Below are 15366 nucleotides of genomic sequence, written 5' to 3' on the forward strand. Positions count from 1 at the left end.
CCCTCAAAGTTCTTCAACCTCAGTCTTAGAAAGGTTATTAGTTTAGTTTTTGACTTATTTGGAGGGTAATCCTTTGATTTTGCTTGGTATTCCTCTAGACTCGAATGTTGTTCCTCTTTCCATGCTAGTATCTGAGTATATTATTCTAAAATTAAGAGTTTTAACTTTGTTTATGATGCCTCCCTAAGTGGGATCTTAGCCAACCAGACTCACTATGCCTCCTACTTTTAGCAAGCCACAACTCAAATAATAGTGTATGGGGCATTATTTTAGAGTCTAGTGGATCAGTCGAGGATGACTAGGTCTATTCCTCAAGCATATTAGGGAGATACCAAGACAGTAGGTTATCATGGCAATTTAAGGAGTTGCTATGTATGTGGTGAGATTAGCTAATGGGCTAAGAATTACCCCTGATATTTTTTTATAGCTACTCATGTATTAGTTGTGAGAGATAGAAGTTCTACTAGAGGTGTAAGAGGCAGAGGTAGTAGTGTCCGTGGTAGTGGTCGCAAGGCTACTCAACTAGATGGAGGATGCAAACATTGCTACGTTATACCTGCCAGGACAGAGGCAGAGGCCCTCGATGTATTTATCACAAGTATCGTCCATGTTATTTTTAGACCTACATCTGTGTTATTTTATCAAAGATTGACTTTCTTCTTTGTGTTTGCATATTTTTCATTGAGTTTTGATTCTTCTTGTGAGCCTCTTGACATACCTATCAGTGTAACTACCCCTGTAGGAAACTCATTATAGTGGACCGTGTGTACTAATCTTGTATTGTGACTTTAGCTGGGCATGAGGCCTAGGTAGATCAGATTATGTTAGATATGATTGATCTTGATGTCATATTAGGTATACATTGGATAGCTCTTTATCATGTTGTCCTAGATTTTTATGCTAGGACTGTAACCTTAGCTTTATCGCGTGCATCGAGGATTACTCAAAATGGTGTGCATCATTCGGGTCCCAAGAGAGTTATATCTTTTCTTCAGGATCATTGGTTGGTTGAAAGGGGTGTCTATTATAGTTAGCTTATATGTGTGATACTAGTATTGCTTCACCTCTTTTTTGGATTCTATTTGTATTGTTCATGAGTTTATGAATGTTTTCTCTTTGGATTTGTTAGGTATGCCTTCATATCATGTTATTGATTTTGCTATTAATATGGAGTCGGGCACCAGGCCCATTTCTATATTTCCTTATAGGGTGGCCCCTCAAAAGTTAAAAGAATTGATGGATCAGTTGCAGGAGTTATTGGATAAGGGATTTATCCAACCTAGTATATTACCTTGGGGTATGTCTATCTTATTTGTGAAGAAAAAGGATGGATATAGGTGTATGTGCATTGATTATCGATAGTTGAACAAGGTGATAGTTAAGAAAAAAAATATCATTTTCCTTACATTGATGATTTGTTTGAATAACTTTAGGGTGCTTCGGTGTTTTTGAAGATTGATTTGAGGTCTGGGTATCACCATTTGAGGATTAGACATTTAGCTAGTCCAAAGATAGTTATTTAGACTTGATATAGTCATTATGAGTTCTTGGTCATGTACTTTGGTTTGACCAATGCCTCAGGCCCATTCATGGAGTTGATGAATCAGGTTTTTTTACCATATCTTGACTCTTTTGTAATTGTAATTATAGATGATATCTTGGTTTATTCCAAGAGTGAGGTCGATTATGAGGAGCATTTACAGATTATGCTTCAGATATTGAGGGATGAGAAGTTGTATGCTAAGTTCTCTAAGTGTGAGTTTTGGTTGGATTCTACCTTTTTATTGGGTCATGTAGTGACTAACGATGGTATTATGGTTGATCCATCCAAGATTATAGTGGTTCGTGATTGGTATAGGCCTATCTCTCCTATCGAGATTTAGAGTTTTATAGGTTGAGCAAGCTACTATTGGTATTTTGTTGAGGTTTTTTTTATTGATTATAGCCTATTAACCAAGTTAACTCAAAAGAATTTTTCCTTTCGATGGTCTGTGATTGTAAGGCGAGATTCCAAAAGCTCAAGTATTTGTTGACTTTAACTCCTATCTTGACTTTGCCCAATGATGGTGTGGGTTTCACCATCTTTTATGATGCTTCTGGTGTTGGGTTAGGTGTTGTGTTAATGCAGAAGGGTAAGGCAATTTCTTATGCTTCTCCTTTGTTGAATCCCCATAAGAAGAATTACCCTACCCATGATTTAGAGTTGTGCACGATAATGTTTGCTTTAAAGTTGTGGAGGCACTACTTGTATGGGGTCTATTGTGATATTTTCTTAGATCATCATAGCCTTCAGTACTTCTTCACCCAGAAAAATCTTAACATGAGGTAGCGTCGTTGGCTTGAGTTTCTTAAGGATTATGACTTAACTATTCTGTATTATCCATGTAAGGCTAATGTGGTTGCGGATGCCTTAATCTAAAAGCTGACAAGCATAGGTATCTTGGCCACATCTCTTGACGCAGAAGAGGCCTTTGGCCTTGGAGGTTTAGTTGTTGGCTAACCAGGTGTGTTAGGCCTGATATTTACACTTGGGTGTGTTTTAGCATTCGTGGAGGCTAGGTCTTTCTTGATGGATCATATTTGGCTCATTAATTTAATGATGTTAGGTTGAGATATATTCGGGATAAGGTGTTGAGTGGTAAGTCTAAGGAAGCCTCAATTGATCCAAATGGTGTTTTGAGAATTTGAGGATGAGTTTGTGTGCTGGGAGTGGTGATTTTATTAGATTAATCTTGGAGGAGGCTCACTGTTCCAGGTATCTCGTTCATCCAAAAGTGACTAAGATAATTATAATTTAAGATAGCATTACTAGTAAGGTGGTATGAGGAAAGATGTATCAGATTTTATAGCTCGTTGCCTATGTTTCCAGCAGGTGAAGGCCAAGCATTTGAGACCTGGTGGTTTGCTTTAGAGATTACCCATTCTTGAGCGTAAATAGAAATGAATCATTATGGACTTTATGATCGGGTTGCCTCATACTTCTCATGGTTCTGATAGTGTTTGGGTCTTCGTGGACTGATTGACCAATCTGCTCATTTTATTTTGATTCAAGCTTTGTTCAGTGCTGAAAGTTTGGTCTATATCTATATTTAGGAGATAATTCGTGTCCATGGTGTGTTGGTGTCTATCATCTCGGATTGAGGTTTAGTGTTCACATCCTACTTTCAAAAGAATTTTCAGAAAGAGTTGGGTACTCGAGTTGATCTCAATACCGTAATTCATCCCCATACTGATGGCTAGTCAGATCAGACTATTTGGGTTTTGGAGGATATGCTCCGCACTTGCATCATAGACTTTGGTGGTCAATAGGAGTAGCATCTAGCTTTGGCAGAGTTTACATATAGTAATAGTTATCATTTAAGTATTAAGTTGGCTCCTTTCAAGGCTTTGTATGGTAAGCGTTATCGCTCTCTAGTTGGTTAGTTTGAGGTTTTAGAGATTAGACCTCGAGGTACAAACTTGCTTCGTGAGTCTTTGGCTAGAGTTTGGTTCATTCAGGATAAGACTTTGAATGGCTCAAAGTAGGTAGAAGTGTTATACGAATCATAGATTTTGTGCCTTGAGATTCAGTGTTAGTGATCATGTATTTCTTCATATTTTCCCCATGAAGGGTGTGATGAGGTTTTGAAAGAGGTATAATCTTATCCCTAGGTATATTGGACCTTTTGAGATCATTTGGACTATTGGGGATGTGGACTAGGAGTTAGCATTGCCTCTAGATCTATCAGTTGTTCATCCAGTTTTTAATTTTTTTTTGTTTTGGCATTGCATTCCAGATAAGTCTCATATCATTTGTTAGGATTCAGTCCAATTAGATGAGAGGTTGTCTTTATTGAGTCATCTGTTTCTATTTTAGCAAAAAATATTAGAAGGTTGCATTCTAGAGATATTTCAGTGGTTAAGGTCTAGTGGAGACATCCACATATACATGAGCCTACTTGGGAGGTCGAGTCTGATGTGTGTGGTACTTATCCCCAGTTTTTTGCTGATTCTGGTATTTTCCTTGCCTTTAGTTTAAGCACGAACTAGATTTTTAGTAGTGGGTAATATAATGATTTAATTTTTAGTGATTATGTGAAATATTAATTTCTATATGATTTGACCATTTTGCTCCTTTCCATGGTTGCTTGGGGATTTTTAGGGTGTGGGATGATTGACATGATTCCCAATGTATTTTGGTATAACTTGTGTAAAATTATGGTTTTTGGTGGTTATAAAGACTCTATAGTTGACTTCGGTCAATATTTATTGACCTAGGTGTCGGATGGCAAAACAGACTGCACCGACAAATCTAAAACGTCAGTTTTAGGATGGTAACATGGTTGGTGTAGTTTTACAGCTTTTATATCTCATTTCGACCCTCCATTTGGAAAATTGCAAAATTGGGTTTCGGGGGTCAACATTGTGAATATAACATTTTTTTGATATCTCCAATGAGTCCGGAGAGTCAAATTTAGTGGGTTAGCATAGTTTGTTTGCGTACTCGGGATTTTAGATGAATCTCGAGAGGTTCGTGGAGAATTGGAATGCACCACTTAGCTGGTGCACTCGCTTAAGTGATGTTTTGGTCGCTTAAGTGACTTGGCCTAACAACCGAAATGTCGCTTAAGCGATGGCCTGGTCGCTCAAGCCACACTGACATGCCAAATGCATATCCCTTAAGAGATAAGGTGGGTTGTGCTTAAGCGATGCCTGGTTGCTTAAGCTCCGCCTAAGCGACCAGGTAGTCGCTTAGGCGATGCTTAGGTGATTTATTTTCCCATTTTGAGATTTTTACACCATTTTTGAGACTTGGAGCATAGGGATTGAGTTTTTAAGCATTTTCTTCCCTTTTTAAGCTGAGGTAAAGCTCCAAAACTCCTATTTCAACTACTTTCTTCAATTCGTATCATCTAAACTTCGTTAAAATTTAAATTTAAAGGTGAAATTTAGGGATTTTTGCCTAGAAGGCTTAAAAATAGTATTTCTTCGATTTAAATCCCAATTTTAACCCATTTTCACTTGGGTTTTCTACTATGAGTTTCTTTAATCATGGAAATATATTTTTTGGACTAAAATTCCAATCTTACCCTTTTTTAAAAATCCCATTTCGAGGGTCCATTTTTGACCCCAGCTCAAAAATAGGCAATATGGGTATCATTGATTTTTGTTTTGATGTATAGCATCTATATTTGTATGTTTTAGTTGATTTCGGATTCATTTGTGAGGGAAAGGCTCCATATAGAAGGTTGTTTAGTCTGTTTTTTTGAATTCGAGGTAGGTTATGGGTTAACTTTCTTCAGACTGGATTGGGTAGTTAATAATAATGTAAAAGCATGTTATGAGTATAAGATTGCATCATGAAAAATGTATTTAGGCGATTTATGTGTCCGTGTGGAGGCCTATATGGATAATATTTAGAGATTTTGAGACATTAATTGGTATGTGTCACCATGTGGTATCTTGTATGTTGTTGTTGGCCTGGTATTGATATATGTATGTTTGGTTACACTCTTTTTAGTGGAGCCTAGATTTTAGGAAAGTGGTATTAATGGCACTTTTTTTACTTGTTCTACTTGATAGTTATGGATTATATTGGATCATGAGTGTTTAGTAGATTTGAGTGATTCTTGCCTCACATGATTGGTATGTTAATTGAATATTGGTTACACTTGTTTTTGTTGGTTGCGAGCATTGCATCATCATCCTCATTGTATCTTATACTTTATACACTTGTTGTTGTTGTATGTTGTGCTTGATTTGTGTCTTATGTGATATATGTGATCATGAAACATTGGTACCACTGTGGAAACATTGAAAACATTGGGAACATTAGAAACACCAACTTGTGACATCATTGTAGACCCTCGGAAGAAGAAGAGTCATGGATATTAGATTTTATAGACCCTCTCTAAGGGATATACCAAAAAGGAGTCATGGATATTGGTACTGGATATTGGTTGTATGTGGGTTGACGAACCCCTCATGGGTCCTACATCGATAGCTAAGCTCGGTAGGTATGGGTTGACGAAACTCCCATGGCTCCTACATCCTTAGATGAGCTTGTTAGGTGTATACGAAGGCTGTGCGATGGCCTTGTACATCATCATCATCATCATTGCATTCCATATGTTATGCGTGTTCTGTGATTGTATTTCTATTTGTGACTTGATATCTACCCATTTATTCTATCTTATTGTACTTGAACACGAAGTATGTGTATACTTGTTCGTCTTTCCCCTACCTGTTGTAGTTATATCTGTATATACTAGAACTTTTAGTAGAGAAGGCATGGGCTACAATTTGGGATATTTTCTGATTGCAAGTGGTGTGCCTATAGTTTGGGTTTATTTTTTTTAATTTTTTGCTTTACTCAGTCGGCCTATGATACCTACTAAGTATAAATGAATCGTACTCATCCCTACTACGTCTTTTCAGTGGAGATCCAAGTATAATTGTGTTGCACGGAAACTAATTCAAGTGGCATTTGGAGTCTATTCGAGGTAAGGATTGATTTATGTATCCAGAGTTGGCCACTACATTTTCTTATATAGACTATATCTTATTGTATTCAAAGACAGAATTGGTTCCTTCTTGGATATCCTATGTATATTTTGACTTTGAGTTGTATTAGTTGGTTCTTACACTGTGACATTAGGTTTTTAGATTTGGTTTGGTATCTTTGATTATATTCCCGCTATTATCATGTTGAGTGGCTTGGTTTCACTCTAGAAGTTTTGTCTTGGGTTTTGGTACTGATTCCTCATTTCATATTAGTTTGGGTGATAGGCTTACTTGTCAAGGCTTTGCCGTGATAAGTGCCATCATGACCCTTGATTTTTAGGTCATGACAATAGGATGCCCATTCTCAAATAGAAATGGAAAAGGGTAGTTTTGGTATTCGTGGTAAGTCTTCCTTAGACCTTGGGAAAGCATAACTCAATTTGGGTCATAGTGGACATGTTGTCGAAATCAGCACATTCATTCTGGTTATACTGGACTATAACTCTAAGAAGTTGGCCCAAATCTACATCAATAAAATAGTGAGCTACATGGGGTACCATTTTCTATCATTTCAGATAGAGGCACGCCAATACACATCTAAATTTTGGGATAGGTTGCATGAAGAATTGGGCATCCCACTCATTTTTAGCACAACATTTCATTCTCAAACTGATGGACAGTCGGAGAAGATGATTCAGGTGCTTAAGGATATAATAAGGGCATATGTGATTAACTTGGTGGTCATTGGAATAAGTTCTTTCTATTTTATGAATTTTCATACAATAATATTTATCACTCTAGTATTGATATGGCTCCATTCAAGACACTCTATGGGAAAAGGTGTAGATCGCTCATAGGATGGTTTGAAGTGGGTGATGTGAAGCCATTGTGCTTAGATTTAGTGAAGGAAGTTTAAGGAAAGGTGATATTCATCTAAACCAAGTTGTTGGCAGCCAGAGTAGGCAAAAGAAATATACAAATCATAAGGTGAGGGATATGTCTTTTAAGGTTGGTGAACAAGTGTTATTAAGGATGAAGGGATTCATGGGATTTGGCAAAAAAGGAAAGCTTAGCCTTTGGTATATCAGTCCATTTGAGATTCTTGATAATGTAGTTTTGGTAGCACACAGGTTGTCATTGTCGTCAAGCTTTTTGGGGGTCCATCTAGGGTTCTATGTATCCATGCTTAAAGAGATACCATGGGGATGGGGATTATATTATCAAGTGGGATTTAGTTTGTCTAAATAAGGATCTTACTTATGAGGAGAAATAGATTTCCATTTTTGACCGGGATGTCTGGAAGTTGAGGACAAAGGAGATATGATCGGTAAAGGTCCAGTAAAAGCATAGTCCGGTAGAAGAAACCTTGAAGGAAACCGAGAAGGATATACCAAACAAGTAACTCCACTTATTTGAGGATACAAAAGTACTCTTTCTTTTATTAACTTGGCTTACTTTTCCTTATTTGATCATTCGAGAATGCACAATGGATAAATTGGTATTTGTTGTAATGACTGTCTCCATTGTTATGGTTGAGTCAATCATGCAAAAAATCAGGCTAAGTTTTCTGCGGAGTGAAAGTTAAAAATTTTAGACTAGGCTAGTCTTGGATGAAGTTTGAGTTAGATATAGTCTAGGGTAATTCAAGAATGGATTGGGTAACTATGCTAAATTTTAGCATGGTTTAATGTTAACTAAGATGATAAGAAATCCATAGAAGTTTTTAAAACTTAAATTGGGTGAGTGAAACTCCCAATATCAAACCTGACATAAAAGGGTTGATCCAAAATGCCATGGTTTGAGGTGAATTTGAAAAAAAAGTAAAAACTGGGAGCTTTTTCAAGTTTTTGCCTCGACTTACCCACTATTATGGGTGGCAGGCCGTTATGGGGCTACTAATATAGTAGAGAAACTCCTGTTGTAGCGAAAGTCAAAGACGATTAATCCCATTAGAGCGGACCAATTTTGCTATAGCGATACCACTATAACGGGATCAAATCTCTATAGAGGGTAAATCATTATAGTTGCAAAAAAATTTAAAATGCTTTATAATTTCTAAACATGTTTTAGAGAGGGATCAGGTGATTTGGAGCGATTGTCACTAATTTTTCACCAAAATTTTTTATAAAGGTAAGTTAGTTATCCCCGTTAAATAGTTTTTCAATTATTTAACCTTAAAACTACTATTTTACAGGTCTTAGGTAGGGTTTAACTTGACTTATTTGAATTTTCTGGTGCAAAAAGGATAAATTGGGTGTAAAACCATTGTGTTTTAGTTAAAGAATGATCATTTACTCTTGCAAGACTATCATTCGCTGATGTAACCATGAAATTGATATTTTTAAGGTGAATTATGACGGAAAAGCTCTAAAATAAAAGGGAGAGGGGTAATCATAAAACTGGTCTTAGGATTCGGGATAGTTTATAATCCTCGATATTGTAGGTCATTTGTTTGATTATTTTTTATATTCTTATTTTTAGACCACAACCAAATAGAGAAAATGGAAAGCTCATATTTAATAGAGTATTTCAGGTTTAGATTGGCATAGGTGATGGTTTTAACTTAATTGAATTTAAATGTGTGTTATGTGTGCATGATTCCTATTCTTTAGTATTGCTTGTACAATTCATATTCAAAAAAAGTAAATGATCGTTTGATATCTTAAGTGTTAATCACATGCAATGAACTTATATGAAAGTCTGTTAGTTTTAACAAGTGTTATTTATGTTATCATAGTGTTTGTTATTATAGTAATATCTGCCATTATTGTGGAATGTACTAGTATTTGTACATCTCCACGGAAGCGGTTTATATAAGGTTGGCATGCGCTAGATGTCTAGGATTTTAGTACCTGGACAAAAGCTCATCCCTATAGGTCATAATTAGTGGACTACCATAAGACCCTTCGCATATATGTACAAGGTATAGGTCAGTATGATGATTCCTTGAGTGAACTGGGGATTATGTATTTTCTTGATTATATTGGTTCCTTGAGTGAACCGAAACTAAGTGTGTTCATTATTATGTTGGTTCCTTGAGTGAATTGAGTTATGTACTTAATTGCTAAGGATGGTTTCTTTATATAAACTGAGATACATGAAATTTGCCTTGCTGTTCTTTTGGATCTTTGAGTGGTCCATATTAAATGCAAGTTGTGACATAATTATGTATTGTCGGTTACTTATATAATTGGGACATGATTATATGATTGTTCCATCATGGGTGTTAACTTGGAGCCTTACTAGTGGTCATTGTTTGACTTGACTTATGATCCTTGTTGACTCATGTTGTCTAAATTTCATGTTGTAATTGTTTACGATGTTAAGTGTTATAAACTTGAAATATAGTTGTGTGATAGCATTTATGATTGTCCTGTTGTACTACATTTTAGTTATGTGTCCATATTTCTCATCTTAGATTGGTCAATGACCTATCGACGCACTATTATTTCTTGTGTGTTGTCTTTTTTTGTTGAGTACAAAGCATATATTTCGAGACCTCATTTGTGATTTAGATTATTTTTGTACTCAAGGTTGAATTGGATCTTTCGAGTTGCCATGAATTCTTTACTTATATTTTTGGTCCATTATTCGGACTTAGACATTTCATTAATTTTCGGGTTGCATGTTCTTTTTTACAACTATTAAAGTGTTAGTACAATGACTTTTAAGTTCTAGGAGATTAATTATGTTTCGTATTTTCGCATTTGTCTTCATTGTGAGATGTTAAATATTGATTTACTAATGAGATTGATTTATTTGCCTATTTTTATCTAAGTGTTGGATTGATGGGTTGGGTTAGTTGATTCTCCCATGAAAAAGTTAGTGTGGGTGTCACTTATGATGAATTTGAATCGTGGCAAGATGATTCTTATTTCACAAAATCATATTAAAATTCAAACATAATTAATAATGTGTCTATTAAACTTTTATCGAGAAACAGAAACAACATATAAATCAAAAGTAATCAAATTATGCTAGACATCTTTCAACAAAAGGTTACCTCTGCCTTGAAAAGAAGTTACATGTACGTCATTTGTGACATTCATGTCATACTGCCTTAAATAATTTGTGCTTGTTGAAAATATTTCACTCATTTCCTTGTACCTTCCTTTCTTTTGCCTTTTAATTTATCTTTTATATCTTGGTGATAGCATCAGCTCTTCTAGGATATCTTGTGGTACATGTCAATTCTGTTATTGTGCATCCGAAACATTGAAAGTTTATATGTTTTGACCAACATTTTTGACTTTTAGTGATCAAAACAATATGACTCCATATCATATATATATTTCATCAAGCTGGAACCTTCACAGTTGCATGGCTTACTTTCAAGATATACAATGTAACATCTTTTAGCATCGTACATAGAGTAAATGCAATTTGATGAAGCTTTAACCTGAAAATTTATCACTAATCAACCAAATAATGCATAGCAAACCAACTCGTGCACACTGAATATATGTAAAGAAACTTTATATGTATCATGATCACGTTTTGATGTATTCATATTATATAAAATATATTTGGATATAGTCTAATGTATATAGACTGAACAAATGTATTTGAACATGAAGTAATTCTAAATTAGCTAACTATATGAGATATATTGAGTATAAAATTTATAGATAATAAAGATACATTGTCTGATGAAAGTGTATATATATATATATCAGAAATATCATTATGTCAGCTATATTATGTCAGATACTCAATAACATATATATAAAATAAGTAAAGCATTTTCAAAAGCACATATCATCATCCTCTTTATATACATTAGCCAGAAAAACATCAAAATTGTCTTGACTGTTTGCCTTGTTCATAACATAGAATACTTTGCACATTCTACTTTTTATCCTCATATAATCTGCACATACATTCTTTCAGAGGTGTCACGTGCAAGATTAATAGGGTACTGTGGAATACATTATACTTACATTCTTCATTTATGGTTTTGTTGTAATCTGAGAGAACTCACATATTCTCACGCTCATCGAAATCACATTAAACTGTTGAAAAAATCATGTTCATGAAGAATCAAATTTTGTATTTACTACCCATATGTAATTGATAATATACATTCTGAAAAATTAAAGAAAACTAATATTAGTTTGCAGTATACAAACTAAAAGTTAGTTACACATGCCAGATATATATACTTTTAATTTTTTTGAACAGGTATCTGATAATATAATATCTAAGATACATATCAAAAGACATATTATTACACCTTATACCTGCTCCATCCAAAGTATTGGCCAAAAAAATATCTCTTCAAATAACTTCCACCCACAAAGATTACTAGTCTGTAATACTCAAGTTCTCTCATTAATTGATATCATGCTATAAAAAGATACATGATTACATTTTCTGGTGACTCATGCATCCTTATGTATAAATTAGATATATAAAAATACTAATGTATAAATTAGATATATAGAATTCAACACACACACACAGATGTATACATGTATGTATGTATGTATACATATATATATATACACACACATACCCACACACACATACATACATATATACATTGCTTCATATAATTTATGTCCATACCAAAATCACATTTCACATCTTCAATAATATCATTTGGAGTGTGTATTTTTTTATGATTCAAATTTCAGATCAGTAATTTCACCTACAAAAGCAACTGTAGTCTGACGTTATGTGAACACCCTATCCTTCAATGGACATTTATGTACATCATGAAAACCTCTAACCTGGGGTATACCATGCAAAGCACGATGTCCAGAATATCCAACTACTCTGCTCAGATACACACTTTAGGTAATAGATGCACAAATACACACTATGTTAATCGGGTCATCATGAATCTAATGTATCTTTCATGAAGCTGATGTATTTGGAAGGTAAAACAAGGCACAATATATCTTATTATTACAAACGTATCTGACATGGACCTACTTTATTTATGGAAATATAATAATATATCTGCAAAGCCATGTAGAAGAAATGAACATTTTTCATGTATCTTGAATATTTAAATTGTTTTTTTCACTAATATAAACAATTATGTACCTACCTAAACCTCTAAGCACCTGATAAACTTGAATACTTAAAATGTATATAACTTGATCATTTTAAAATAAATTTGGAATAGTTAATAGCTAGTTGATATATTCATGTCTCTAGCTAGATTGTACAAAATATATATAATCTTATCTAGAGAGCAATGTAACTAAATACAAAAACACACAACAAATGAATTCAATTTTTTTTTCTTACATATACATGAATGAATTCACAGTTGAATAGTCATAGATAAACAAACCAATCTCACGGCTTTGAAATTAAATCTAAAATTGATGGAATACTTGACCAATATAGAGTACGACAGTTGATTTGTCCTTATACAACGGCTTCTCCTTGACTACCTTGTTGGTGCAATTTGTGATTATGTGGTCAACAACCATGTCGATCATAACATGGTCTCAACGTTATCAACAACAGCTAATGTGTTATGAATTTATCTAAGATGGAGGTCCTATTTGCAAAGATGTCAAATTACATTTGGGACCCCGGAAAGATGTCTATATATAGTAGAGGAATATAATCTATTTAGGCTCATGTTATGAAGTTGTCTTTTATTTTCTTAGCTAAAGTTTTAACATTCTGGAATCTCCCTTTTCTGGATAAGGAGAACCATAGTCACATACATCGAAATAAGAATTCATCGTAGAAACAAAAGGTAAAATAGAAAAGGGAGATTCCAGAATGCTAAACCTTTAGCTAAGAAAATAAAAGAAAACTTCATAACATGAGCCCAAATAGATTATATTCCTCTACTATATATGAACATTTTTCCGGAGTCTCAAATGTAATTTGACATCTTTGCAAATAGGACCTCAAACTTGGTTAAATTCATAACATAATGCAACGGTATTCATTTCCCTATCTTCCAAACACACAATTACACGTGTATTTGCCTCAAAACATAATCTCGCATACTTCTTTGTCTGTTGTAGTATGCATAGTGAATACATTATTAAATCAGATATATGTTTCTTGACCTCCGTATAAAGCTTCACTCCCATGTCGTTACTAATCTTCATTCGTGTTGAATTTCCTTCAATAATGAATCTGAAGTATATTTTTCTAGATCAATCAATATTCAATTCAATTGCTATGACAATAATCAAATCTCTGACGACGCATTTTATTCTATCATAATTTAATTGATTTTATAACCTTCGTATTTGATATCTGAAGCCCAAAATCCTGAATTCATTAACAACACTGACATGTTCGTCATTGCGGTAGTCAGATACAAGGAAAAACACAATTGAAATGATTTCTGGAGAAGAAACAAATTGAGATAAAATTTGCTAAAAATATCGATGATCTAGTTGAATTACTTTGCACTTTGAATCTGTTTTGCTAGTTTTGGGATACTCCATATCTCCCGCAACTCATTATAGCGTGATTTACTCCCAAATTCAAGTGATTTATGCTGCTTTCTTTCTTAAAAATCGGAATTAGATGACAATGTATCAAAAAAAGTTATGAGAGACGGAGTAATTAGCTTCTATAGTAGTGAAATTTATGTTGTATATACTTATATTTATCTTCTCTTATTATCTAAAAAAACACAAAAGGATCAAAACTATCTTTAAACTATCCGAAATGAAGCAAAAATACATTCATTAGATTTATCTCAAAAATATCTTCCCCCTCTCCAATCAAATTTTTGGCTCAAAAATATTTCTCTCTAACGAAATACCACCAAGTGGTGCCATGTGGACAAAAAATTACCACATGGCCTGGCCACATGAAAAATCACCTTTTTAAATACCACTAACATAAGCATAAAGGTGACATTGACACTAGCAATAACAAATGGGTATTCCCATAATGCCCTATTACCTTATTGTTTTTGAAATATCTTAGGACAGTCTCTGTAAATAAAATTAGGTAGAAGAATTTATCAAATTAAAACAAAGTATGAATTATGACCCTAGCAAATAAAATTAGGGACAAGAATTTATCAAATTGATAGCTACACATGGTTTTGCGGATTATTTCATATTTTTTAAGCAAAATGAATCAAGGAAACTGTTCGATCCACCAGTCTAACCATTACAGACTCCAGATACAACTCTTCACTAGAATGACTTGCTACGTCAAACCTCATCATTAGGGCTTTGAATTATGTCAAAGTAGACTACTAGACGAAAGCTCAACATTAGGGCTTTGAATTATGTCAAAGTAGACTACCAGACGAAAATGATTTGTATATCCCCTTATAAAAAGATAGACTTTCCAAGTGAACGCACGTGAACATGCTATGTGGCAATTTTTTCTAACCATTACAGACTCCAAATACAACTCTTCACTAGAATGACTTGCTACGTCAAAGCACAACATTAGGGCTTTGAATACGTCAAAGTAGACTACCAGACTAATTTTCTGATTTGTATAACTCTTTATAAAAAGACAGACTTTCCAAGTGAACGTTGACGTGAACATGCCATGTGGCAATTTTTTTCACATGGCATGCTTTGTGGCATTCCATTAGAGAGGAGTATTTTTCAACCAAAAATTTAATAGAGATAGTTTTGAACCAAAAATCTAATGAAAGATATTATTACTCCATTTTGAATAATTAAGGGGCGATTTTGGCCCTTTTCTGTTATATAAATGCTAGGTTTGCAATAAATTCTAATTCATCTGGTATGTATAATGTACTAGGTGCCAGTCACGTATAAGGGGTGTACTTTTGAACATGACAACTCACCTTGCTTAACTCTATTAAATGCATAAATTAAATAAATCTAGACGATAAATTTAGCAAGTTTAACGAATTCAAATTTTTAAAAATTTGTTGTAATGTTATCTAGTAGTTGCTACGTT

General features: G+C 34.1%; 1 protein-coding gene across 1 annotated transcript in view; it reads right to left on the bottom strand.

Moving 5' to 3' along the window:
- Window positions 1–12577: 12577 nt before the first annotated feature.
- LOC107847888 (mannosyl-oligosaccharide glucosidase GCS1) overlaps window positions 12578–15366 on the bottom strand; it is an 11603-nt gene continuing 8814 nt past the window's right edge. The window contains exon 6 of the mRNA XM_047398804.1: window positions 12578–13596. The gene's annotated coding sequence lies outside the window, so the exon portion shown is untranslated. The remainder of the gene's footprint in view (window positions 13597–15366) is intronic.

The sequence above is a fragment of the Capsicum annuum genome, chromosome 11 (assembly GCF_002878395.1).
Source record: "Capsicum annuum cultivar UCD-10X-F1 chromosome 11, UCD10Xv1.1, whole genome shotgun sequence".
Taxonomy (NCBI): Eukaryota; Viridiplantae; Streptophyta; class Magnoliopsida; order Solanales; family Solanaceae; genus Capsicum; species Capsicum annuum.